Source organism: Lissotriton helveticus, chromosome 1_1 (genome assembly GCF_964261635.1).
Source record: "Lissotriton helveticus chromosome 1_1, aLisHel1.1, whole genome shotgun sequence".
Classification (NCBI taxonomy): Eukaryota; Metazoa; Chordata; class Amphibia; order Caudata; family Salamandridae; genus Lissotriton; species Lissotriton helveticus.
The window spans coordinates 377,455,110-377,480,640 of NC_136057.1; the positions used below are offsets into that span (position 1 = coordinate 377,455,110).

The window sequence follows — 25,531 nt, forward strand, 5'->3', positions numbered from 1 at the left end:
GTAGCCGCTAAGGTTATCCTCTTGCCCTGCATTTTCACTACATACCTCATGTGGGACACTGCTGGGGTCAATCCCAGTGGTGTTGCTATCTGATGGGTTAGTGGTGGAGTCTGAGTACCCTTGCTCTACATCTGGGGGCTCATCATCCTCCTTCCCAGTGGGAAGTGTATTTTTTTTTTTGCCAGGGCCTTGTTATTCTCTGTCAGCAACGGCTGCAGATGGGCGTTTGTGGGTTTAGGACCCATGGCATATTTCCATGCCTTGCACAGTTCTTTAAGGTGTGAAACTTTCAAATGTGCATAGGGACCCAGGTTGAGCTCCTGGGTGGTCCCTACATTCTCAGTCATGGTTTTTAAAGTAGTTGGGGTCTTATTAGAAACTTTCAAAACATGCTAAAGAGGGCAAAGGGCCTAACTGCTTTACAGACTTTTTAATTTCTAAGAAGTGGCAGACTTAACCAAGGCTCTAACATTAGTTTAAATTAATTTGGAAAAAATCCAACATTGGACAGTTTGGGATTTCCCCTTGTAAAATCACTTATCGATCAAGTGGTACAGCAAATATTGAGTCTTTCATCCCCCTGCTGTACCACCATTGTAGGAAACTGGCTGTAAATGTGATATACCACAAAGTGGTTATATTGTGCAAAGAGTCCAGAGATTCCCCCAGAAATATACAGGGTTCAATGTAAACCCAAACTGCTCTATGTGTTGTGAGCAGCCTTAGACCTAACACAGAGTAGTGTAAGACATTAGTTATGCACACAGTGAATAATAAATGACACAACTCAAAAAGGAGATCCATGCCAATTTTAGAAAAATAAGCTTCTTTCAAGATTTATTTTAAGAGCAAGATGTTTGCAAAAAGTTAAGTACGTTTTCAGGGAAAATACTTCTGATAGATACATCTGCCGTGTGGATTCCTCACCTTGTGAATATCCCCCTGCGTCAGCAACATTCGGAAATTCTTTTCGTTCGTAGCTTCGCGCCGACGTGGACTTAGAAGTCATAGAGGCACGGCATCGCTCGCGACTCCGCTGACGTCACCGACGCCTATAATAGGCCCACGCCGGCGTGATGACATCAGTTCCCTTTTTTTCCGCGTCGTCGACGCTAACGGTTTTCTAGGGATCGTCCATAGCTTTGACTGTAACTTTGTTACTCTATATTCTTTGTATTCCTTTATCTCTCTTTTCAACATGTCTTCGAAGAAGACAGGTTTTAAGGCCTGTGGAGAATGCGGCAAGTCCATGTCCATTACGGATCCGCATAAATGCTGTTTATGGTGTTTGAGCTCCGACCACGAAGTCGAAGACTGCTCGAAGTCGCGTTCGGATTCGTCATCGGCCCATGCTTCGAAATCATCAAGAAAGAAGCATAGGAAAAGATCTCATGAATCCCGACATCATTCAAAGAAGGACTCAGGTTCTAAGCCGAAGTCGCAAGTGAAACTCGTAGAAAAAGAAGTGATATCTTCGGCTTCGGAAGGACATGACGTCGAAGGTGAGGCGTCGCATGTGAATTCGGCAGGTTCACCGAAGCAGACAGCGAATCCGTCTCCGGTTCCATCCCATTCTCCGGATCGGTAGGAGGAGATAATTGGAGAGGGAGAGGCTCCGTTGCCCGAAGGTCTATCGACTCCGGTGCACCAGCCTGAAGAAGAGGTCGACGTCGTATCGACTCCGCACCCTCAAGATCCACCTGGGAGTTCATACCCAACCTTCCCGGCTCCAGGTCAGGATCCAACGCATTTTCTGAATGCGATGTATGGCATCTACTCAAGGGCTATGTACCCCTCTGGGATTCCTGTTGGTCCCACGGGTCCGATGGCTTTTGGTCTGGGTGTCCCCCAAACCTATGCCCCTGCGCCCTTTATGCCTTTTATGCTGGCTCCGGCGCCGCATTGGCATCTTCCGACACCGGCGAGGCCTTCGACTCCGAAGCCATGGACGCCGAAGCCATGGACGCCGAAGTCGACGACACCGAATCCTTCGACGACGGTTCCATCATCTCTGATGCCAAATCCCGAACGACGTCGTGAAAATCTTCCTCGAACGGCGTCGGGCTCTGCGCCGACTCCGGCTTCGACGGAGTCGACAGTGGATCCGACGGCTTCGAAAGTGAAGCTTAGGTCGAGACGTGAAGCTCAGAGACTGATGGAAGAAGAGAGCTATTATGAGGAGTATTTGGAGGAGGGTGAACTACAGGATCCTGAGGACCCTTATGAGGATCTTTCGGTGGCCAGTGGCCTTGAACTGTCCCCTGAATGGGATTTGGTTTCAGTGACAGATGAACCTTCAAAAGATGTGGCTCCTTACCACGTTGTAATTAAAAAAGCAGCACATTTGTTAAACATCGCTTTACCTACTGCTGAGTTCAAATCAAATCTACTCACAGAGGTTCTTCACTCTCCCTCATCTGTGACTGAACCATTGCTGCCCTTTAATGATGCTCTTAGAGATCCAATTTTAGAGGTTTGGAAGAAACCGTTGTCAACTCCAGCTGTATCTAGAGCTGTTGCCAGAAGATACAGGACTGCTCCAGATGATCCTGAATTTTTATCCACTCGCCCTCTTCCTGAGAGTTTGGTGGTTTAAGCTGCATGTTCCAAACGATCAACTGGAGCTTTTCCTCAAGTTCCAGCTGAAAAGGAATCAAGAAAGCAGGATCAGGCTGCTAAAAAGATTTTCTCTTCTGCCAGCATGGCATTAAAGTCCACAAACGCGACCTGTTTGATGGGTCGTTACATTCACGCACTAATGGACACTGTTAAGCAGTTAGTGCCAAAGATACCGGAAGATGATAGAAAAGACTTCCAGGAGGTTAACTCTGACACTCAGGCTGCAGCAAGGCAGGTGATACAAAGTGGTTTAGACACTGCAGATTCTGTGGCGAGGATTATGGGCTCTTCAGTTGCTACGAGGAGAGCTGCATGGCTAAAATCTTCCGAATTTTCAACTGATGTCCAGTCTGCATTGATGGATTTACCATTCGACGGATCTGGTCTGTTTGGGAAGAAAGCAGATGCTGCTTTAGAACGTTTTAAAGACAGCTGGGCGACTGCTAAGTCGTTGGGCCTACTTTTGGAAGACGTACTAGAGGATTTAGTAGATCTTCATTTCGATCCTACAAATCTACACAACAACAACCACAGCAGCAGCAGAACACGCTGTACAGATCTTATAGGGGCAAGCAGATAGGCCGTTCTCGAGGACGTCAAATCTCCTCCTCTTCCCCTTCCCAACCCCCTGCCAACGCAGCAAAGCAGCCCTAGATCTGCCATTCCGGATCATGTGGGCCCAGTGGGGGACCGGCTTACCCATTTCCTACAAGATTGGGAATTGATAACATCGGATCTTTGGGTTCTCAATCTTGTAGAGAATGGGTATGCTCTTCCCTTTCGGGAGTTTCCCCCAAATTACCCTCCTTGCCAGGGTTATTGTTCGAATGACCACCTGCTTCTCCTGCAGGAAGAAGTCCTGGCACTGTTTCGAAAAGGTGCGATAGAGGTGGTTCCAGAGCAGGAAAGGGGTCAGGGATGCTACTCCCGGTATTTCCTGATCCCCAAAAAGGATGGCAGGCCTCGGACAGTTCTGGATCTCAGGATATTGAACCTTTACGTGAAACAGGAAAAGTTCAAGATGCTCACTCTTGCACAGGTTCTTCAAGCGCTGCTGGAAGAAGACTGGATGGTGTCGATCGACTTGCAGGATGCGTATTTTCATATTCCCATCTTGAAGTCGCACAGAAAGTATCTCCGTTTTACGGTTGGGTCGCAACACTACCAGTTTGCGGTCCTTCCGTTTGGTCTTACTACTGCGCTTCGAGTCTTCACCAAGGTGATGGCAGTGGTGGCAGCACATCTCAGGAGGTCGGGGATACCTGTATTCCCGTATCTAGACGACTGGTTGATCAAAGCGGAGTCGCCGGAGAAGGTGCTCCATCATCTGCAAGAGACAACTCAGTTGTTGCACAAGTTGGGTTTTTCGATAAATGTACCCAAGTCTCACCTGGTGCCCTCCCAGCGCAACCTGTTCATAGGTGCGGTACTGGACACTACTGTTTGTCGTGCATTCCCTCCACCTCAAAGGATTCGCGACATTCAGGAAATGATTCCTTTGTTCTACAATGGAGCGGTCGTTCCAGTCCTGAAGGTTCTTCGCCTGCTCGGTCTGATGGCTTCTTGCATTCTGTTGGTCAACCATGCACGCTGGCACATGAGGGCACTCCAGTGGTGACTCCGCAGGCAGTGGTATCAGCACAACGGAGATCTCAGGGAGTCAGTGAAGATCTCCAGAGAAGCTGCAGCGGATCTGTCTTGGTGGAGCGTGGAAGGCAATCTGTCGCAAGGAAAGCCTTTTCAACTTCCTCCATCGGTGGCCACGGTAATAACGGATGCATCCACTCTCGGGTGGGGTGCTCATCTGGGGGACCTGGAGGTCAAGGGTCTTTGGTCTCCAGAGGAAAGGTTGCTTCACATCAACCTTCTGGAACTGCGGGCGATACGTCTGGCGCTCAAGGCCTTCCTCCCTTCCCTTCGCGGTCAGTCGGTTCAGGTCCTGACGGACAACACGACTGCGATGTGGTACATCAACAAGCAGGGAAGAGTGGGGTCGCAGTGTCTCTGCAGAGAGGGTCTGCGTCTCTGGTCCTGGGTTCAGGACCATCAGATTTGTCTGATGGCAAATCATCTGGCCGGAGTTCAGAACGTTCGTGCAGACAGTCTCAGTCGGCAGTTCTCTGCCGACCACGAGTGGAGGCTTCATCCGGAGGTAGTTCGTCACGTCTTTCGGACGTGGGGGACTCCTCGGGTGGACCTTTTTGCCACTCAAGAGAATGCTCACTGCCCGTTATTCTGCAGTCTCCAGTTTCCGATGCAAGGAGCCTTGGGGGACGTGTTTCAGTTGAGTTGGAGCTCGCAACTCCTTTACGTGTTTCCTCCCATACCTTTGATTCCTCGGGTTCTGAGGAAAATTCGCCTAGACCGGGCCCAAGTCATATTGGTCGCCCCGGATTGGCCAAGAAGGGTGTTGTACTCAGACCTTCTCCACCTCTCCTCTCACCCACCGCTCCGTCTCCCTCACAGGGCAGATCTCCTCTCCCAGATGGAGGGGCAGGTTCTACACCCCCACCTCCAGACCTTACACCTTCATGCCTGGAGATTGAACGGGGCAACCTGAGTTCCTTTTCTCTCCCGCCTGACGTGGTGGATGTCATCTTGTCAGCCAGGCATGACTCCACTAAGTCCATATATTCTTATAGGTGGTCTAAATTGTCACTTGGTGTGGAGAGAAATCTATAGACCCTTTGAGAGCCCATTTGTCTGATGTTCTCCAGTTTGGCCTTTCTCTGGCGCAACAGGGGCTTACTGTTGCCACAGTGAAGGGTTATCTTTTTGCGCTGTCGGCATTTCTATGCTTGCCTGACCAGCCATCTCTTTTTAAATCTCCTGTGGTTTTGAGGTTTTTGACGGGCCTCACAAATAAGTTCCCTCCTATTCCTTTTATTGTGCCTCAGTGGGACTTAAATCTTGTTTTGGCCTTTCTGATGGGTGCTCCTTTTGAGCCTCTTCACAAATGTCCTATGAGGCTTTTGACTCTTAAGACAGTCTTCCTCGTTGCAATAACCTCGGAAAGGAGAGTAAGTGAGCTTCAAGCTCTTAGTTCCAAGCCCCCTTTCTTGTCCATTCATGCTGATCGAATGGTTCTTAGGACCAGGGCTGCTTTTCTGCCTAAGGTGGTGACTCCTTTCCACCTTGGTCAATCTGTTACCCTCCCTAATTTTTATCCTCCCCCACACCCTTCCAAGGAGGAGGAGAGATTACACTGTCTCGACCCCAAGAGGGCAGTGTCTTTTTATCTGGACAGAACTAAAGACTGTCGGTTGGATGACCAGCTCTTCGTTGGTTTTGCTGGCTGCAAGAGAGGAAGAGCGGTCTATAAAAGAACTTTATCAAGATGGATCGTCCTCTGTATAAAGATCTGCTACTCTTTGGCCGGTAAGGAACCTCCAGAGGGTATAAGGGCTCATTCTACTAGAGCTAAGTCGTCAACCTCTGCTTTGGCTAGAGGTGTTCCTGTAGAGGATATTTGTAGGGCGGCAACTTGGTCTTCCCTCCACACTTTCGCGAAGCATTACTGCTTGGATTCCGAGGTGAGGAGGGATGGTTACTTTGCGCGCTCTGTCCTCCAGGATTTCCTGGTTTAGAAGAGTGGACACCCTCCTCCGGGAGTGGGGACTGCTGTGGGACTCTATTCACAAGGTGAGGAATCCACACGGTAGATGTATCTATTAGAAGAACAAGTTACTTACCTTCGGTAACGCTTTTTCTGGTAGATACAATATCTGCCTGTGGATTTCTCACTGACACACCCGCCTCCCCGTTGTCCACTCTTCTATACCAGAGTTTCTGTAATGTATTTATTTTATTGTCAAGGAGTTGTTTATTTCAAATGTTTTATTGCATTTGCTTCACACTGTGTGTGTTACCTTGATATTTGTACTGCGTATACTGTGTATATGTCTACTGTCATTGGTCCGTCCGTGTGCCTCGAAGGCACGGAAAAAAGGGCGGAACTGATGTCATCACGCCGGCGTGGGCCTATTATAGGCGTCGGTGACGTCAGCGGAGTCGCGAGCGATGCCGTGCCTCTATGACGTCTAAGTCCACGTCGGCGCGAAGCTACAAAAATAATTTCCGAATGTTGCTGACGCAGGGAGATATTCACAAGGTGAGGAATCCACAGGCAGATATTGTATCTACCAGAAAAAGCGTTACCGAAGGTAAGTAACTTGTTCTTTAGGCTTTATATAGTGGACACTTTAAGCATTTTTCAATTCATCAATGTTCTCCTATAGGAAGAAAACAAGAATGCAGTTTCACAGGTAAGTACACAACTTGAAAATCCAGTCTTCGAGGTTTAAGTTCAGCATTGGGCAAGCTTCAAGTTGGGACTAAAATTGCACCCCTAGGGGCGACTAGGTGCAGAGGTCACATCCGAGGTCGGATGCCCAATGGTAACCAATGGAGACTGGGGGTGGTCAAAGATGCGCTGTTCACAGGTGAGTAAAGCGGTATTTGAAATAGACTATTAGTTATAGATTCCTTACCTTAGAATTACCCCTAGGCGTCAGACTGGATCCAGAGAACTTTTTCTTAGCAGTACCCCTGCGTGTCAGTAGGTGGCGCCGGTCACCTCTACGTTCGTCATCTGCGTCGTGATCACCAGGATGACGTCACAGTATCTACTTAGACGACGCCCCTGCGCGCTGACGTCCGTTCTTACTTTTTCTGCGCCAGCCAGCGCAGATCCGTAGAGAGCGGTACCCTTAGTCTTTTTTGACTAACACTTTTTCGACTTTTGTCAGCATCTTTTTCGAGTCATTCGACTCTTGATGCACGTAGGGATGTCACACCCTCGGACCGGCTTGTGACTCCAGTAACAAGTTGATTTCAGTCACGGACCCACACCTCGTGTGCCTCTGGTGCCTGAAGCGCGATCATGACCCAAAGTTGTGCTCCGACTGTTGGGCCAGGAACCCTAAGTCTTTGCAGAAGTGGACCCAAAAGCTTCTTGAGGCCCAGCAGTCAGCTCCGTGGCGGTCAATGTCCCGGTCAGGAAGGAGTGACCATTATCATTCCTCTTGTATGTCTTTGTCATCGGGTAAGTCGAAGCACAAGAAGAAGGCGAAGAAGCACCGTCTCTCTTCACCTTCTCCCCATACGTTGGGACGTGGAACGTCATCGTCCTTCGGCTCTTCCCGCGGAGCCTGCTGGGACGGCTCCAAGCCTCCCTCCTATCCTGGGAGCCGGAGCATCCCCTGCCCAGCTTCATGCGTTTTACGAAGCCCTCCACTTTATCTTCGGGCAGCCCGACTCCGCTGGTGCGCCTACGGGCCCCACATACTTGACTGGGTGCTCTAGGCCTTCAATGCCAGCACGTCCGGCCTCGGCCCTGCAAATCCCACAGGGATCCAGGCCTGGATCCTGATCGGCGTTGTTGACCTCAAGACACCTCCCCGGCGCAGATTCCCCAGACGACTCCTCTGCCACCTCCGAAGCCGGTTGTGTCCCCGGCTGCCGTCGACCCCGGCCTCCCCCTCAACTTGGACACGTAGCCGGACCGGCGTGGACCGGCGTCGACCGACGCTGGGACCGGCACCGGACGGTACTTTTGTACCACTGTTCTAACCTGCCATTCCTTTTTGCCCTTAGTGGCAGCCAGAGGAAGGTGAGGAGGACTGGGATAGTGGAGTTGGGTTATGCCAGTGGTCTGAATACCTCCCCAGACCTTGGTATGCTTCTTCCCCCTATCTTGGCCACGGAGAAGTGTGAGAAAGTGCTCTCTTTCTGCAAGGTTGCACAAGACCCGGACTGGAGAGAGGAGTTGGGTGATGCCAGTGGTCTGAATACCTCCCCAGACCTTGGTATGCTACCTCCTCCCCTACCGTGGCCACGGAGAAGTGTGAGGAAGTGACCTCTTTCTGAGAGGTTGCCCCCACTTAGTGTGAGGAAGTGACCTCTTTCTGAGAGGTTGCCCCCACTTTTTGCTGAACTGCTGATGCACTTTGACTGACTGTGCCCTGGGCTCCTGCCAATCAGGTGCCCAAGGCCTATGTTCTTTCCCTAAAACTGCATTGAAAGCAAATCCAATTTGCACTCTCTGGTCACAGGTGGTCAGCCCCTGGTAAATTATGCCACGGGTACCCAGGGCACTATGACCATGGAAGGCCTCTATGGGCTGCAGCACTTATTGTGCCACCCTTAGAGGCCCTGTTCCTTTACACTCACACACTGCCTTTGCAGGCTGCGTGTCTTGGTGCAGAACAAAGTGAAGAGTCTACATGGCACAAATCCCTGTGTACCATGACTACAACCCACTGCCCTGGCATAGATCAGTCACCTCTCTAGCTGGGTGCACTAAACCAGTGGTGAGGGTACAGGTGCATGAAAAATGCACACAGAGGGCATCTTAGATATGCTTCCTGAAAAACGACTTAGTGGCTGTTTTCAGCTACCACCACTGGACCCCTGGATCAAGAGCCTGCTGCTCTTGGGGGGCTGAAACAATACACATCCTGGGACGAGATGCCAAGCCTTCTCCGTCATGATGGGCAGGGTCCACGAAGGGGACGCGTCAAAGGCTTGCCGCCTTTGCGAGCGTCCCCAGGCCTTTTGCTGCTCCCAGCAACTGGTCCCCACCGGTTCTGACCCTCTCATTGGACGGTAGCACCGGCGGAAAAACCAAGTGAGGTAGGTAGTTGTGCCCACCTTTGCCAATCCCACCCCTCGGGTGGGGGAGACGAGGTGAAGCACAAATCTCAGTCCCCACCATCTTGCAGATGGGGGACCTAGATATCCAGAGTGAGGCATCTCTGTTGAAATCCACGAGTCTGCACCACTCGGCACCCAGCGTCCACGGCCCGAGTTCGAGTGGCCCAATACCACGAGGAGGTCTCCTCAGTGATCCTGACACGAGATCGTGTGATCCCTGACCTGCCTCCAGTGGACGCCTGCAGCCTCGATCCGGAAGGTCCCCCCAACCGCGACCAGGATTTGGTAAGAAGATCCAAACCTAATGGACATCCCTGCACCCGCCGCCCAAGCGACAATGTCTAACCAACCCCCAGCATCCCAACTTACCTCTTCAAGTTCTGGTTGGTCCCAGAAGACCGTCTTTCCCAAGCCTGAAGTGTGTTTGCAAACCGGAGACTCCCCATTGAAAGTAGCATGTCACCTGACAACAAACCAGAATCCTGCACCCAGCCGCCCTAGTGCGGCTGAGGGTGTACCTTTGGTGCTATCTTAAACCCCCTATTTGCCCTGAGCTTAAGTCCAGGAGCTTTGCTCCCACAACCTTGTGGCCTGCTCGTGAGCTGTCACCAACCGGAGGCCCCTATCCCCCATGGGATAACATTGGGCCTCAGCACCTGGACGCCCTAGTGCCGCTGAAGGTGTAACAATAGTGCATCCTTGACCCTGGGTGTCCCTTGAGTCTAACCCCAGAAGCCCAACTCCCACGACAAAGTACAAACCTGTGAGCCGATAACACTATTTTCTCCCATAGGACAATATTGACTGTTTTTATATGAAGAGTTCCAAAGTGTGGAGTTGGAGTGTAGGTGTAGTCACCCTAAGATCAGACGCCCATTGGCTACTGACTCGGGATCCCTCGAACGCCCCTTAAATACAGTATTTAGGGGGCAGCCCTGAACCAAAAAGTCAGACAAGAAACCAGAAGAAGGAAGGAAGAAGGACAGAACAGCCGTGACAAAGCTAACAAGAGGAGGCTGCCCACTGACTTGGCCCCAGACCTACCTACCTCTCCCCACCTCGAACCTGCAGGAGCAAAACTCTGGTGTGTCCTGTAGCCAGCAGCCTCAAGAACCCCAGAGGACCTGCTTGCCTTCAAAAGAAAAGACCTTGTCTCTCGTGAACACCAGATTTGTTCACCAACAGACTCCAGGTCCTGCAAAGTCCGCGAGTCTGCACCCGACGCCCACGGCCCTAGTTCGAGTGGCCCAACACCAAGAGGAGGTCTCCCTGGCGATCCTGACCCAAGATCCGGTGGCCCCTGACCTGCCTCAAGCCTCCAGTCGACGCCTGCTGCCTCAAACCGGAAGGTCCCCCCAACCACGACCAGGAGCTTGTAGGAAGATCCAACCCTAAAAGGCACCCCTTCCCCTAACGCCTCACGGCCTTGGGTGGCACAACCGACGGTGCCTAACTAACCCCCAGCATCCCAACTTACCTTTCCAAGTGGTGGTCGCACCCAGAAGACCTTCGTCCCAGAGCCTGCAGTGTGTTTGCAAACCGGACACTTCCCGTTTAAAGTTACAGGGCCCCCCATGCCAAAACAGCACTCTGCACCCAGCCGCCCCAGTGCCGCTGAGGGTGTATCTTTTGTGCTGGCTTGAACCCCCATGTGCCTCAGCATAAGCCCACAACCTTGTGGCCTGCTCGACAGCAGCCGCCAACCAGAAGCCCACCATCCCCCATTGGATAACATTGGGCCTCAGCACTCTGCACCCACCCGCCCTAGTGCTGCTGAGGCTGTAACAAGAGTGCATCCTTGACCATGGGAGACCACCGAGTCTAACCCCAGAATACCAACTTCTACAACAAATTACTTACCTGTTAAACTATAACGCTATTCTCCTCCATAGGTTAACATTGACTATTTTTCTAAGAAAAATTTGTAAGTGTGGAGTTGGAAAATATATGAAAACCCTTAAAACTGTAACTAAATAACAAAAACGCTTTTACCTTACAGGAAATGTACCAGTACAGTATCCAGTTACACTGCAATGTGACATTTCCTAAAAAGCCAATACAAAGTATATGTACAATATTTCAAAGCATTGCATTACTAGTAGTTCTACTGTAATCAAACCAAAAATGCATATACAATTGCAATTCAAGCTGTTTACAAAATGCATTACTACTGTTAAGTATTAATTGCTTACCCATGCCAGGCTTGCTTGATTCTAGAAAATAAAATAACTAAAAGAATATTTTTATACAAAACCAATTGGTCTGAAGTTCAGTATTTGAGTGCGTGATATCCTTTGCTGATTGAGTGCGTACAACAAATGGTTAACACTGCTCTCTGATACAGCCTTACTGCTCAAATAGAGAGTAAGGTTCTATCTACCTTTACCTCTGCCTACCTTTGGGGTTCCACTGGACTCTGTGCACACTATACCTCACTTTAGTATCCATATCCATATCCATACTAATATTATAAAGAGAGAGCCCAAACCTTTGAGGCGGGTAATCTCAGTAACCACAGCACCAATCACAACACCCAATACAGCGTTGGAAAGGGCAGTTGCAGCAGAAGGACATAGGCTATGCAGAGGGATAAAAAAATGCATTAAAAAAATTGCAAAAAACTACATCATCCAGAAGGCCGAGGGCCAAAATAACATCAAACAGGTAATGATGTAATAATGTGACTCACTATATTGAGACTGGGAGCCTGGAGCCAAATTGATCGTGAACAAGGGATATGCTATCCCGAAACACTTAGATATGTGCCTGCCTGCTTGGGAAACTCCATGCTGTGAGGATTAAATAAAAAAGCACATAAGTCAAGACAAACGCGAGTTCGTCCCGTTTTTCTCCCAGCTGGGGGAATTGGTTGTGGATTTAAATGCGGCGTGGTTCTGCCGCGGGGATTTACGAACCGGCGAGAGAGCGCTGCAAATTATGGCGAAACGGAACCAAGGGATATATATTATTTCCTTTGATCAGATATGAATGTGTGACAATTAGGATTACTTGTTATCCTTTTGCATGTATCCACTGTTGCCCCATTCAACATACGAAGGGTGCTTTATTCTGATGGATTTTAAATGGCAATATCTATATGTTAATATTTATAGGTTTTAACTTTTATATTTATTTTAGAGGTTTTTACTGTATATTGATATATTGTTGCCATTAACTTACACAATGACATTTGGTCACTGAGGTTTTACATTCGGGTTTGGAATATGTATTTTACAGATAATTTTTAAATTACTGATTTGTATTTTCTGTGCAAATAACGGCATTTATGCAGTAATCAACCTTGTGAAAAATTGGAAATAGTATTTTTTCCCTTTCCATGACATGTGATGGCACTGTTGCACTTTAAATGGGTGGTCAGCCCCCATGACGTCGTCATGTGATCAAGGCTATCTCTAGCCGAAACGCATCATGGCGGACTGGTGCTGGGCTTAAAATTTAAATAAACAAAAATATTGTACCATCCAGGGTCTTGCTGGTTCCTGTTTGTTTGTGTGGCTTCACCTGCTGTACTTGCGGACCTTTGGAGCTTTACATACCTCATATATATATATATATATATATATCTCCATACTAATATTATAAAGCAGGAGCCCAAACGTTTGAGGCGGCTAATCTCAGTAACCACAGCACCAATCACAACACCCAATACAGCGTTGGAAAGGGCAGTTGCAGCAAAAGGACATAGGCTATGCAGACGGCCACCATATACATTTAAAAGGTAAACGAACCGTGCCAGCAAATTAGTCCCTTGTGGGCGTGTCTTCGTTCTGCTGTGGGCGTGTGCTGGGGGCGTGACAAACGCTGGGGGCGTGTGGTACGTTCTGCCCTTCATGCCATGTTAGTTGTAATTGCGCCGCATCAAGGGGCACGCTGGGGGCCTGACACGCTGGGGGCGTGACAAACGCTGTGGGCGTGTGTCCGCCCTTCATGCCATGTGAAGCGCCAATGACGCAATTGCGCCGCATTAAGGGGCACGCTGGGGTGGGGGCGTGTGCTACGTTCCGCACTTCATGCCATCTGGGTCGTACATTAAACAGATCGTCTGCTGTGGCCGTGTGCTGGGGGCGTCACAAAGGCGTTCACCTCGAAGCGTGGTAAGTAACCATTCGCAAGACTCCCTTGGGGGACTGCCCGCTGTCTCACACATACTGGAGCTGGGCCTCAAGCGGGGGAACACGCGAATGACCGTATCTGAATACACACATTACACACATTCTATTTCATACCCGGACAACGTCGGGACGGGCTGCTAGTAGTATATACAGAGCCAGCGACCACAACCTTTTTTCCTGTTTAGCTGATTTTCCTCCGGCTGGCATCCCCACCTTTAATTGTTTTTTTTCTCTGTCTTATCTTGCTGATTTCACATTTGGCCTTTTTGACCAGTGTGTCTCTAACTTTCTTGTAGTAGGACTTACCTCTCTTTTCTACTTCTTGATTTGCTTATTTCCTCCTTTTTTCTAGCCACTCCCTTCCTTTTTGGCTAATTGACCTCTTCTCTACATCCTTTGGTTACTAACTCTTTTCTCATTCTTTCTGGTCTCTCCCGTCTCTCCTTAGTCAGTGTGGCATAAAATTATGGTTGCTAGATTTTTTTGCAGTGAGCACTACACTTGTCACCTTTCGTTCCTATTCCCTTGATTGATGGCTCTGTCACCTTTTTAGCATCCTTTGCCGCCCTCTTCTTGTATTCCCCAGTTCGTGACTTTCATTCTTATTAGCCAACATCTACTTTGTTACCTTTCATCTTGTCACTCCTTTTGCCTAGCTGTTGCTTTAGCCATTTCTCTTTTGCTAATACACCATCTCTCCAATAATCATATGCAAGTCTCCTCCATTCATTGGCTGTTCTTTCTATAGTGCGCATATTAATTTATTTGAATTCTTCAACTTTGATTGGAAGGTCTCTTCCACCTTGTTCCTTAGGCGGAACCATTTCTATAACTTCAATCAACCCCATCTTATTCGTTAGTTTCTAATTTATTTTTATTATATTTGTTTGTTTGTCTGCATCACTTCATCCTCCTTGACTTGCATTCCTCTTCATTCATCTCATTCTCTCACTTGGTTGACTGCTCCACATAGTTTCTTCAGTAGGCGTACCTCTTTCACTATTATTGGCTGACTGATAACCACTATAAGCCACAAAGGCCTCACCCAAAATACACTGAATCCTAACCTAAATGACAAACCCAGGGTTTTCAATTCCCTTCTCAATTCCCTCGAGTTTAATCCTTCAAACTGCTCTGATTTGTCACAGTGTATCACTAACTATCCTCAATGTAAAACGACATGCTACCATCCAGGCTCACCCACCTTCCACCAATGAAAAAATTTGAGGGAAGAGAGAGAGTACCTCACGGTAGAACCGCCAACGGGGTTGCTGACTAACATTCGCCAGTTTACCCACTTGCCCCAGTATTGGAACTTTCATAGATTCCCATGCTTTGTATCATTCCTCTGTCGTCGGAATGGGAGCCTTGGTAAATAAAAAATACCATAGCAGTAAGTACAAAAGAGAAAACTAGGCCTAGGCCTCATCTCATTTTGTAGCTTTTTTTTTTGTAAAAAGACCAAAATTCTGCAACAACCAATCAGAATAGCCTCACCCCATAGAACCCTCCTGAGAGAGCTTCAGAGCCTCAGATTTTCTACCGCACGTTGTGCTAGGGAGTCTCCACTGAGCTCTGCTCAGATTTCTCTTCAGATTGGATTCTTTTCCATTTCTTCAACTTCAATATATCTGACAAGGAGAAGACGGCGTTATTTAGAGCTTGTGCTACTTGTTCTAAGAAGAGGCTGTTTGTGGAGGACAAGCATGAAGACTGTATCTACTGCTTGTACCCGGACCACACGGCCACAGATTGTAAAATCTGCAGAACATTCTCTACAAAGACCTTGAGAGACAGGGAAGGCCGCTTGTTGACTTGGCTCCAGAAAATGAAGTCACGTAAGGAGGTTTTGTCATCTGACAGTGAGGATTCTTCCTCAGCTGTGTCCTCCAGAAGATCCAAGAAGAGGGGTAGGTCATCCCCTTCAACATCTACTGAGCCCCCTGTGAAAGCCTTACAAAAGACCTCTGATGGGTCGGAAAGGGCTAGTCCCATAAAATCTCCTCACCGAGGTGTAAAGGAGAGGCTGGGACAGACTGAGAAAACAGACAGCTAAGAAGGTGAAGAAAAGTTTATCTGTTACTTCTCCATCATCTGAAAAGGAGAAGGGAGGTAAAAAACCTTCTGCTGTCCCTCAGGACGGAAGATCGGACAAGAAACAACGTCCGTCGACGACGAAAACAGCTGGTACGTCGACGACTACTTCCAGAAAGGACTTAAGTTCAGGCACAGCTTCGGCGGCTTCGTCGTCGACGGCGGCGGCGGCGGCATTGATATCTTCGTCGATGTTTAAGGTACCTGTTTCCTGCTCGTCGACGATTGTGTTTATATCTTCGACGTTGACGGTAATGACGACGAAGATAGTGTCGACGGCGGCGCCGACGACGAGGACAACGTCAACGACGACAGCCATGATGATTCTGACGACAAGCTCGTCAACGACTTCGTCGACGATCAAGCTGCCGTTGACGACGATTTCGCCGACTTTTCCGTCGACGACGTCTGTCGTCGACGATTCAAAGGGTCCGCATATCTATAAGAAGGCAGCAAATTACCCCAGAGATGACATCTCCTCGGCGTGTAACACCTTTGCCTCCCACTTTACTTCTGGATGAGGAGTCTGATGACGATGGTCCTTATGGAGATACTTATAGCCCATCTGAACTAAAAGTTAAATATCAGGATTCGGATTCTGATGAGTGCTATACTGAAGAGCGCCAGTTTGTTCAGCAAGAAAGGCCTCCACAAAAATCACGTCAGGATATGGTGGCAATGCCGTCCTCTCTTATAACTGACTTACAATTGATGTTACAACACTACAAAAAGAGGATTCCGTCGCAAACTGCGGAACAGCAAGAGCGTCCTCCTTCTCCATCCATTCCTACTACTTCGGCAGTGGCAGTGACGCCTCTGGTTTCTCGAGTTCCGGAACCAGAACCCAGAGAGAGCTATCAGGAGATTGTGACTGTTCAGGACGATGATGTCTCATCTAATGGAGAGCTTCAGGTTGATCCTCCTCATGACCCGGATAGAGGTTGGGGCGATGATGTCGACCAGGATCCTGATTCACCAGTGCCGGATACTGCAACCTCTCCTCCAGCTGACATTAGAGGTTTCCATAATCTTATGGAGAGGGCGTCCAAGAGATTTGGCCTTCCTATTAAGACGGTGCAATCAGACTGTTTCCTTTACAACTTCAACTTATAGAAAGTCCATTCATTCAATACCAATAATTGAACATGTATGGTCGGAAGGTACTAAAGTGATGCAGAATCCTGCAACAGTCATCCCTGTTCCTCCCCAGCTGGAGAAGAAATATAAAGCACCAGAAGGCAGTCGAGCTTGCATGACTGGTCAGCCGAAGCGGGACTCAGTCATTACCCAGGCGGCTCAAAGCAAGTCCAAGAATCCTTCGACACCACTTACAACACCGCCAGACAAGGAAGGGAGACGTCTGGACAATGTGGAAAAAAGGTTTTCTACTATGGCCAGCCTCCTGGTTCGAGCTGCTAATGCTCTTGCTATCTTGGGCAGATATGATCGCCAGATGTGGTGCGATTTATCCCCGTTTGTGGACCAACTTCCGGATGGAGCGAAGGATGAAGCCAGGAAGATACTGGTGGAAGGGGGGCATTCCTCTTCAGAGGTGATAGATTGTGCTATGGACATAGCAACAACAGCTTTCCGTGCATTGGCGGGTTCGGCAGTTTTAAGACGTCAGGACTGGCTACGGGCAACCTGGCTTCGCCAGGAAGTTCAAAATAAGATCTTGGACTTACCTTACGACGGAGAGATGCTTTTTGGAAAGCATGTAGATGATGCCCTTCAAGGCATCAAGAAGGACACGGACACGGCAAGGTCCTTGGGGACATTGAATTACTGCAAAGTTCCTTTCAGAGGTGCGAGAGGGAGAGTTTTTTCCTCGTACAGAGGTGGCAATCAACAGCGCTACTCTTCGTACTATCAGTCCTCTCAATCTTACAAGTCACAATACTCACAGCGCCAAGGTCAGTCGGCGTCTTTCTCTCGTCAGGCATCAAAGGGGCGTCAAGGGAGAGACAATTCTAAGCGACAATAGCGTCTTCATGGCTCTTTCTACTGTTCCTACCCCCCCCGATAACATCAGTGGGGGGCAGGATTTCTCATTGTCTACGCTGCTGGAAGGTAATTAAATCAGACCAGTGGGTTCTGAATATCATTCAGGGTGGCCACACTTTGGAGTTTCAACAGCTTCCTCCTACCAGAGCTCCAGGCGCCAACGAGTCGAAACATCTAGGACTTCTACGTCTCGAAGCCCACCAACATTTCATCAAGGGGGCAATAGAACCTGTACCTCACTCCCAGAGGGGAAAGGGTTTTTATTCCAGGTTCTTCCTGGTTCGCAAGACAAAGGGAAAGTGGCGTCCAATATTAGATCTAAGGGAGCTCAACACCTATCTCATAAAGCTATCTTTCAGGATGGTCACCCTTCAGAATATTGTACGTCTACTGAATCCAGGGGACTATATGGCGACTCTGGATTTAGAGGATGCATACTTCCATGTGTCGATCCACCCAGCTCACAGGCAATACCTACGCTTCACAGTAGGCAAGAGCCACTTTCAGTTCAGAGTGCTTCCTTTTGGTCTCAGGTCCGCACCAAGGATATTTACAAAGGTACTGGCTCCGGTGGCGGCGTTTCTCAGAAAACAATCTCTAGAGGTCTTTCCCTACCTAGACGATTGGCTGATAAAAGTTCCATCTTTCCAGGTGGCTTCCAGGGCGGTCACAAGCTGCATTCAACTTTTCAACCAACTTGGCCTTCAACTCAACAAGGAGAAATCGATCCTTCTTCCGGCCAGGTCAGCAAGGTTTCTAGGCTCTATCCTGGACACGAATCACTGCAAGGCCTTTCCATCGGAGGAACGTCAGAACAAACCTATTCTGTTAGCTCGTCTCTTGCAAAAGCGGAAGTCGCTGTCAGTCTGTCTCTACAAGTCCCTGCTTGGATCGATATCCTGCATACCATTGATTCCGTACTGCAGGCTTCTAATGCGTCCGCTACAAGAGCAACTGGACAAGCAATGGTACCAAGCGGAAGGCTCGTTCGACGACAAGATCACGGTGACATCAGCAATGAAAAAAGCAAGCAGCTGGTGGTTGGTAAAAGACAACATCTCAAAAGGTTTAACCTTCACGCTTCTCCCATCCCCCATGGTTCTAACCACAGACGCCTCACTAGAAGGCTGGGGAGAGGTACTACAAGAGTTGAAGGTGAGCGGTCATTGGGATCCAGATCAACGCAAGTGCCACATCAATCTATTGGAACTCAGGGCCATTCGCTTGGCCCTACAGGCTTTTCTTCCGAGGATTCAGAATCGCACAGTGCTGGTTCGCACGGACAACACAACTGCCATGCACTAGATAAACAAACAGGGCAGGACAAGATCCTGGGCTCTTTCAAAGGAAGCTCAGGAAATTTGGAACTGGGCGATTCTCCACAACATTGCTCTTACGGCAGAGCACCTCGCAGGTTCGCTCAATTCAACAGCGGATACGTTGAGTCACCAAAGATCGATCAGTGACGAGTGGGAATTAGACCAGACCATTCTCGAGGAGGTCTTTTCAGTTCGGGGAACCCCCGACCATAGACCTGTTTGCAACTCCAGAAAACTCCAAATGCCGGTTCTACGCAAGCAGGGATCACCAACGGGTGTCCTTGGGGAATGCGCTTTTGATAGCTTGGTACGGCGCATTTGTCTACGCCTTTCCTCCAATTCCATTAATTCCGAGGCTGATCAGGAAACTCAAAGCGGAACCTTGCAGAATGATTTTAATTGCACCAGTGTGGCCCGACAGTTCTGGTACACGGAACTCCTCCTGCTTTCTCAAGACCAACCGATTCACCTGCAGCCTATTCCGTCTCTGTTGACAATGTCTCAGGGTCAAGTACTCCATCCTGATTCGAGGTCACTCCAATTGACAGCGTGGCTCCTGAGTACAGAGAATTCCAGGATTTGAACCTCACAGAAGAGTGTAAGGATATTCTGTCTCAGGCCCGAGCTCCGAGTACGAATAAGACTTATCGGGCGAAATGGAAGATATTCTGTCTCTGGTGTCAGAGGCAGAATGTTCATCCATACACTTCAGCTACGCATCATCTTTTGCCATATATTCTTTCTCTGGCTAAGTCAGGTTTGGCTCATTCTTCTGTCAAGGTACATCTAGCAGCCATCTCTAGATTCAGGGGGACGTCTTCAGGTCCTTCACTTTGGTCCGCTAGGATTATTAAACAATTCCTGAAGGGCCTGTTCAGAGTTTTTCCTCCAGTCCGTCCTCCTCCACCAGTCTGGCAGCTTAATTTGGTTTTGGCTCATCTGATGAGAGCTCCGTTTGAGCCCATTCACAGAGCAGATCTGAAATTTGTATCATGGAAACTGGCTCTCCCATTAGCCTTAACATCGGCCAGGATGATTAGGGAGCTCCAAGCGCTCACGATTGTGGAACCTTTTCTTCAGTTCAAAAAGGAGGTTCTGATTCTAAGGACAAATCCAAAATTCATCCCGAAGGTCCCATCCGAATTCCATTTGAATGAGCCTGTGATTTTGAATTCTTTTTTCCCACGACCTACTACACCAGCGGAGAGGTCTTTGCATTCTTTGGATGTTCAGAGGTGTCTGAAATTGTATCTGGAACGAACAAGACCATTCAGGAAGTCTACTCAACTTTTTGTCTCTTATAGTGTCCCGCGGAAGGGATTTCCGCTTTCAAAGCACAGTATTTCACGTTGGATCTCTAATACAATTCAGTATTGCCATCAGGAAGTGGGCAAACCGCTTGAAAGACGAGTTTGTGCTCATTCAACGAGATCTGTTGCTTCATCAGTGGCTCTATTCTCAGGAGTCCCTATCAAGGACATCTGTAGAGCAGCTACGTGGAGCAGTATCCACACCTTTACGAAGCACTACTGCTTGGATTCTTCCATGAAGGAGGATGTAGCGGTGGGTCAAGCAGTCCTGAGAAATCTTTTTCAATGAGAGGTGAGCTTTCCCTACAATCCCTCCTTCCTGTATTGCACATTTTGTATCGATTTTTGTATTCTTCTCTGTGGCAACATTTTTATGATTTGTTTCCTATGAGGATAACTATGTTGACGCAAGGATATTCATGTAACAAAATGTGCTTTTATGACTTACTGCTAGCTACTCTGATACAAAGCATGGGAATCTATGAAAGTTCCAATACTGGGGCAAGAAAACAAGTTACTTACCTGTAACTTTGGTTCCCCAGTATTGGTAACTTTCATAGATTCCCATGCGCCCACCCTCCTCCCCTGGGAAAGCTCGGCCTTTTTTTTACTGAGATAGTTGCTGTTACACAACGGCTAGGAAAATCTGAGGCTCTCTCAGGAGGGTTCTATGGGGTGAGGCTATTCTGATTGGTTGTTGCAGAATGTTGATCTCTTTTACAAAAAGAGGTGGATAAGCTACAAAATGAGATGAGGCCTAGGCCTAGTTTTCTCTTTTGTACTTACTGCTATAGTATTTTTTATTTACCGAGACTCCCATTCAGACGACGGGGGAATGATACAAAGCATGGGAATCTATGAAAGTTACCAATACGGGGGAACCAAAGTTACAGGTAAGTAACTTGTTTTCTTCTCATCATCGGCAACTCTGAGTGGGAAAGAAGAAGGCAGTGTTTGTTCTCCCTTCGGAGAACCACAACGTAAAAGATAGTGACAAACATGACAGTAAGACAGAATAACCGTGCTTACTAGTGTATATTTGTGCCCATTGAACTCCTGTGAGAATTAGGGAGCATAATTCTCACCGTTAAAAAGTGGTAAGGCTTGCTGGCCAACCAACTTTTATTCCAAGCTGCAAGCCTTCCAAAGTAAAAATGGTTCCCCTCAAACCATATTTAATTCCATAGTGCCAACATGTTTCGTTGCTACACCATTTCGCAACTTCATCAGGGCTAATAGGGGTTGAACTTCTCAATCTTCTCTTCATATTTACTTAAAACCTGCGATGGTAGAGAACAATACACACCATGGAGCCAGTTGTAGAAATCCATCTGCCTTATGCAAGGACATAATGAATTTTGTAATTATAACGACACACAGTTCACTTGAGATATTGTAACTATTCGTTACCTGCAGGTTGCGGAATTACAGCATATCTACAACCCTCCTCGTTTCGACCAACGTGTCAATAGATCACGTGTCCCCTGGAAGACCATCAACTGTCTGGCCCTCTGTAATCATATACAAAAAAAGGACATAGGAGAACATCAATAATTCATTATTTGTATGTCTTTTTCTCCAATCCATTCACGCGTATTACGTAGTCAATAGGATGTTTTCTGGTTCACCATCACTTATATTAATAATAATCCAGAGCCACTGCCCATGTTCTCTCGTTCTCTTGTGCCCATGTATCCCAGTAACTTTAACAATCGCGCAACAATGCCTGCACAATACTTTTCGTCAAAACTCCACATGCTCGTCTGACACCGCAGCTCCCTCTCGTTATCGTTAAAACAGCCTGTTCGCATCCACTTCTTTCAAGACTCACTCGCAAAACTATCTTACCGCCCGGCTCGGACCCTTACCCGAGCCGCGTCCCTCCAGCAGCGTGTCAGACGTTCCCACTACGAGCTCAGACCGCCATTTGTTTTTACCAATACTGCGGCCCGCCTTGACGTTACGTCATGATCCTGGTGAGAGCCGACCTAGTTACGATCACGGCGGCCATCTTTTGAAAGGATTTATACTAGATGAAGTAAATTGTGATCTCCAGAACCTAAGCTCCATACTGTGATTCCCATGTACATCGTAAAACCAGTCTGTTTGCGGAAACAAATTGTAGTATCCAGTGTACCGTATTCCCTCTCATATCCATCAAATGAATCATGTCTTGTTCATATATAGATTTGATTGTTGTGAAATGCGATATTGTCATCTTCATTAATTCCTTCTTCTTTCTTTTCTATTCACTACAAATAGCCGATCGCCAGGGAGGGTTCTTACTGACAACTTAATCCCTACTCTCCCAAAGCCATCTTCGATCGGGGTCAGAGTCGCATAAAGTTTTATTGTTAAAAACTATCATGCATACTGGTCTGTAAATCCACAAACACAATGGTCACAATAAATCTGGTAGTGTATCACTGTATATACTGCTCCAAGACAATGTCAAATTAAATATATAGACCAGTCACGCGCTAAAACCAATCAATGACCATTATGACCACTTTGCATTCTTTAAAGACGGACTCAGCTATGTGGCAGCAATTTTGTCGTATCTCCATCAAACATAGTGTTACCAACATGCTAACAGTGTCAAAGACGCCCAAGTCCACTGCATCGGTAGGAACAGATAAACCAGCCAGAATAAATCATGACTTTGTAATACTAATGTGGATTCAATGTCCCTTCTAGTGACATGCAAATTCGGTATTATATCCTGACCAGCATCCCACATCAAATGTCTGCTTTTATGTCCAGCCCGGTCAACGTTTACTGATTTTATTCCATTCAGTGGAATCGTTCAGACCCTCCCGGTCTGCTTGTTCAGAAAAAATCCATCTGGCCTCCTTCCTTGCCAATATGTTCTCAACGTGTTTCTCCTAGCACCCTCTCTAAGATGGTCCACCTCAGATCCCTAGGCTCATGTCCTTTCTCAATGAAATGTAGCACTAGTCGTGTAGTCAATTTTTTGGCTTTAATAGTGCTAAGATGTTCCTGTATTCGCACCTTCATCTTCCGTGAAGTCAAACCAATATAGTGTAGCCCGCAACTGCAGGTCAATCTATAAATAGCGTTCAACGTGTTACAATTGCTGAATTTAGTGAGGAACCATGTTCTGCCATCGTGTAGACTTCACTCCTTGGTCATTTGAGTGAGGTTACAAACAGAACAACCTCCACACGGATAGTGTCCGGCTGGGAGAGAGGTAGCCTCATGGAAGTGCGTGTGTGGACCAGCTTATCCTTAAGATTGGGGGCTCTTTTGAACGCAAAGCGAGGCGATGGCATCCTACTCGTGGCAGTGTCAAGAATGGACCACTGTTTTCTCACAATCTGTCTCATCTTGGTGGAGAGGGGGTCAAAAGTCATGCCCACTGGAAGACACTCCTGTCTTTCTTTAATGTTCCTCTTCAACAGTGCTTCACGTAGGGTACTGAAAGCTTGTTTCTGAGCTTGCTTGATAATTCTAATGGGGTATTCCCTCTCCTGAAGTTTCTTCACCAACTCCTCTGACTGTTCCATAAATGTCCCAGTCGTAGAGCAGTTGCGCCGAAAGCGCAAAAACTGACCCACAGGGAGATTATCCCTTAGGGCTCTGGGATGAAACGACCGATAATGGATCAGGGAATTCCTGTCCGTTACCTTGTGGTGGACATTGGTGGCCAACCTATGTTCCACAACCGTAATGTCCTCATCTAAGTACACAGCAGATGTGTTGCTGATAGACCACGTGAACTGGAGGCAATCATCAGCCTGGTTCAACCAGGTTAGGAACCTCTGGAGGTGGTCCTCTGTACTTGTCCAGATACAGAGGACATAGTCAATATACCTCCGCCACAGGGAGATATTCTCTTTTAAGGGGTTCCTGGGGTGGTGGACCATATTCTCCTCAAACTGGCCCGCATAAAGGCGAATGTGGCCCTCATAGAAGTCCCCGACACCTGTAAATACAGCTGATTTTTGTATTAACAAAAATTCCTACTCCATGCCAATTCGATGCATTGCATGACAAAAGATTGGGGCGTGTCATAAAACCATTCTAATTCCCAAAGTGCCCACGCTGCTGCCACCAGCGTGGCGTCCTGGGGGATGCTCGTGTAAAGTGATTCAATATCAATAGTCACCAGCAATTGGTTTTCAGGATCAAACTCAACGTACTTCATGATGTTCAAAATATCAGTCGTATCCTGCACATACGAATCTTGTGTGATGACTGCCTCCCTCAAGAAAAAAACTGCGAATTGAGACAGCGGCTCTAACACAGATTGGATGCCCAAAACAATCTGGCGTCCTTGAGGCGGACGCTGAGGCTTGTTGATTTTAGGCAAGATGTAAAATGCCGCAACACGCGGTTTTGTATTAACAATAAAATCTGCCTCCTTAGATGTTATCCACTTTTTTTCAACCGTGTCCGCCACCATGCTCTTAATCATATTGAGGAGTTCGGGCGTGGGGTCCTGCACCAGCGGATGGTAATTGGTGCGCACTCTCAACCGTCTCAACACCTCAGCTTCATAGTCACATGTGTTGAGCACAACTAGCGCACCAACTTTGTCTGCTTGCTTTATTGTCACCAGTTTGTTATCTTGCAACGATTTCACAGCCGACTAATCTTCCTTACTCATGTTACTTGTATGTTTCTGTTCATGAGTTTCTTCTAATACTTCAATGTCATGTAACACTCACTGTTCAAAAACAGCCACCTCCGGACCTAGTGAGGAAGTCTGTGGGCAGAACCTGGAGGGGTGATGTAAATTAGTGGCAGAAACAGATGGAGCAACCTTTTCTTTGTGAGCAAAGAACTTGTGTAACTTAATATTCCTTATCATCTCGAACAGTTCTGTCCTACAGATGAAAGTATCATGCCTGGGGGTCGGAACAAAACCAAGTCCCTTGTTTAGAGCTGTCAACTCAGCAGCTGTCAGTTCGTGGCAGGATAAATTAACCACAATGTCATTGATACTGTCGCATTGTCGGTTGTTACCATGATCTAGGATTGGTAAGTTCTGCCTCTGCTGCGTGTTATGCGAGGGGAGTATGTATTCCATGTTGGATGAAAATTGGCCCTGCCCCTGCCACTTCCTCTCTGGGCTGAGAACACTGCCTTCTTCTTTTGCTTTCACACTCTGAGAGATAGATGCCGATGATGAGAAGTGGGTAAACTGGTGAATGTTAGTCAGCAACCCCGTTGGCGGTTCTATTGTGAGGTACTCTCTCTCTTCCCTCACTTTTTTCATTGGTGGAAGGTGGGTGAGCCTGGATGGTAGTATTTGTTGTTTTACATTGAGGATAGTTAGTGATAAACTGTGACAAACCAGAGTAGTTGAAAGGATTACACTCGAGGGAATTGAGAAGAGAATTGAAAACCCTGGGTTTGTCATTTAGGTTAGGAT

The 25,531-nt window shown here is 47.7% G+C and overlaps 1 protein-coding gene across 3 annotated transcripts in view; it reads left to right on the forward strand.

Annotated features, from left to right (window-relative positions):
* The window catches only part of KDM5A (lysine demethylase 5A), a 749,711-nt gene that overhangs the window by 518,256 nt on the left and 205,924 nt on the right, over window positions 1–25,531 (forward strand). The window lies entirely within an intron of this gene.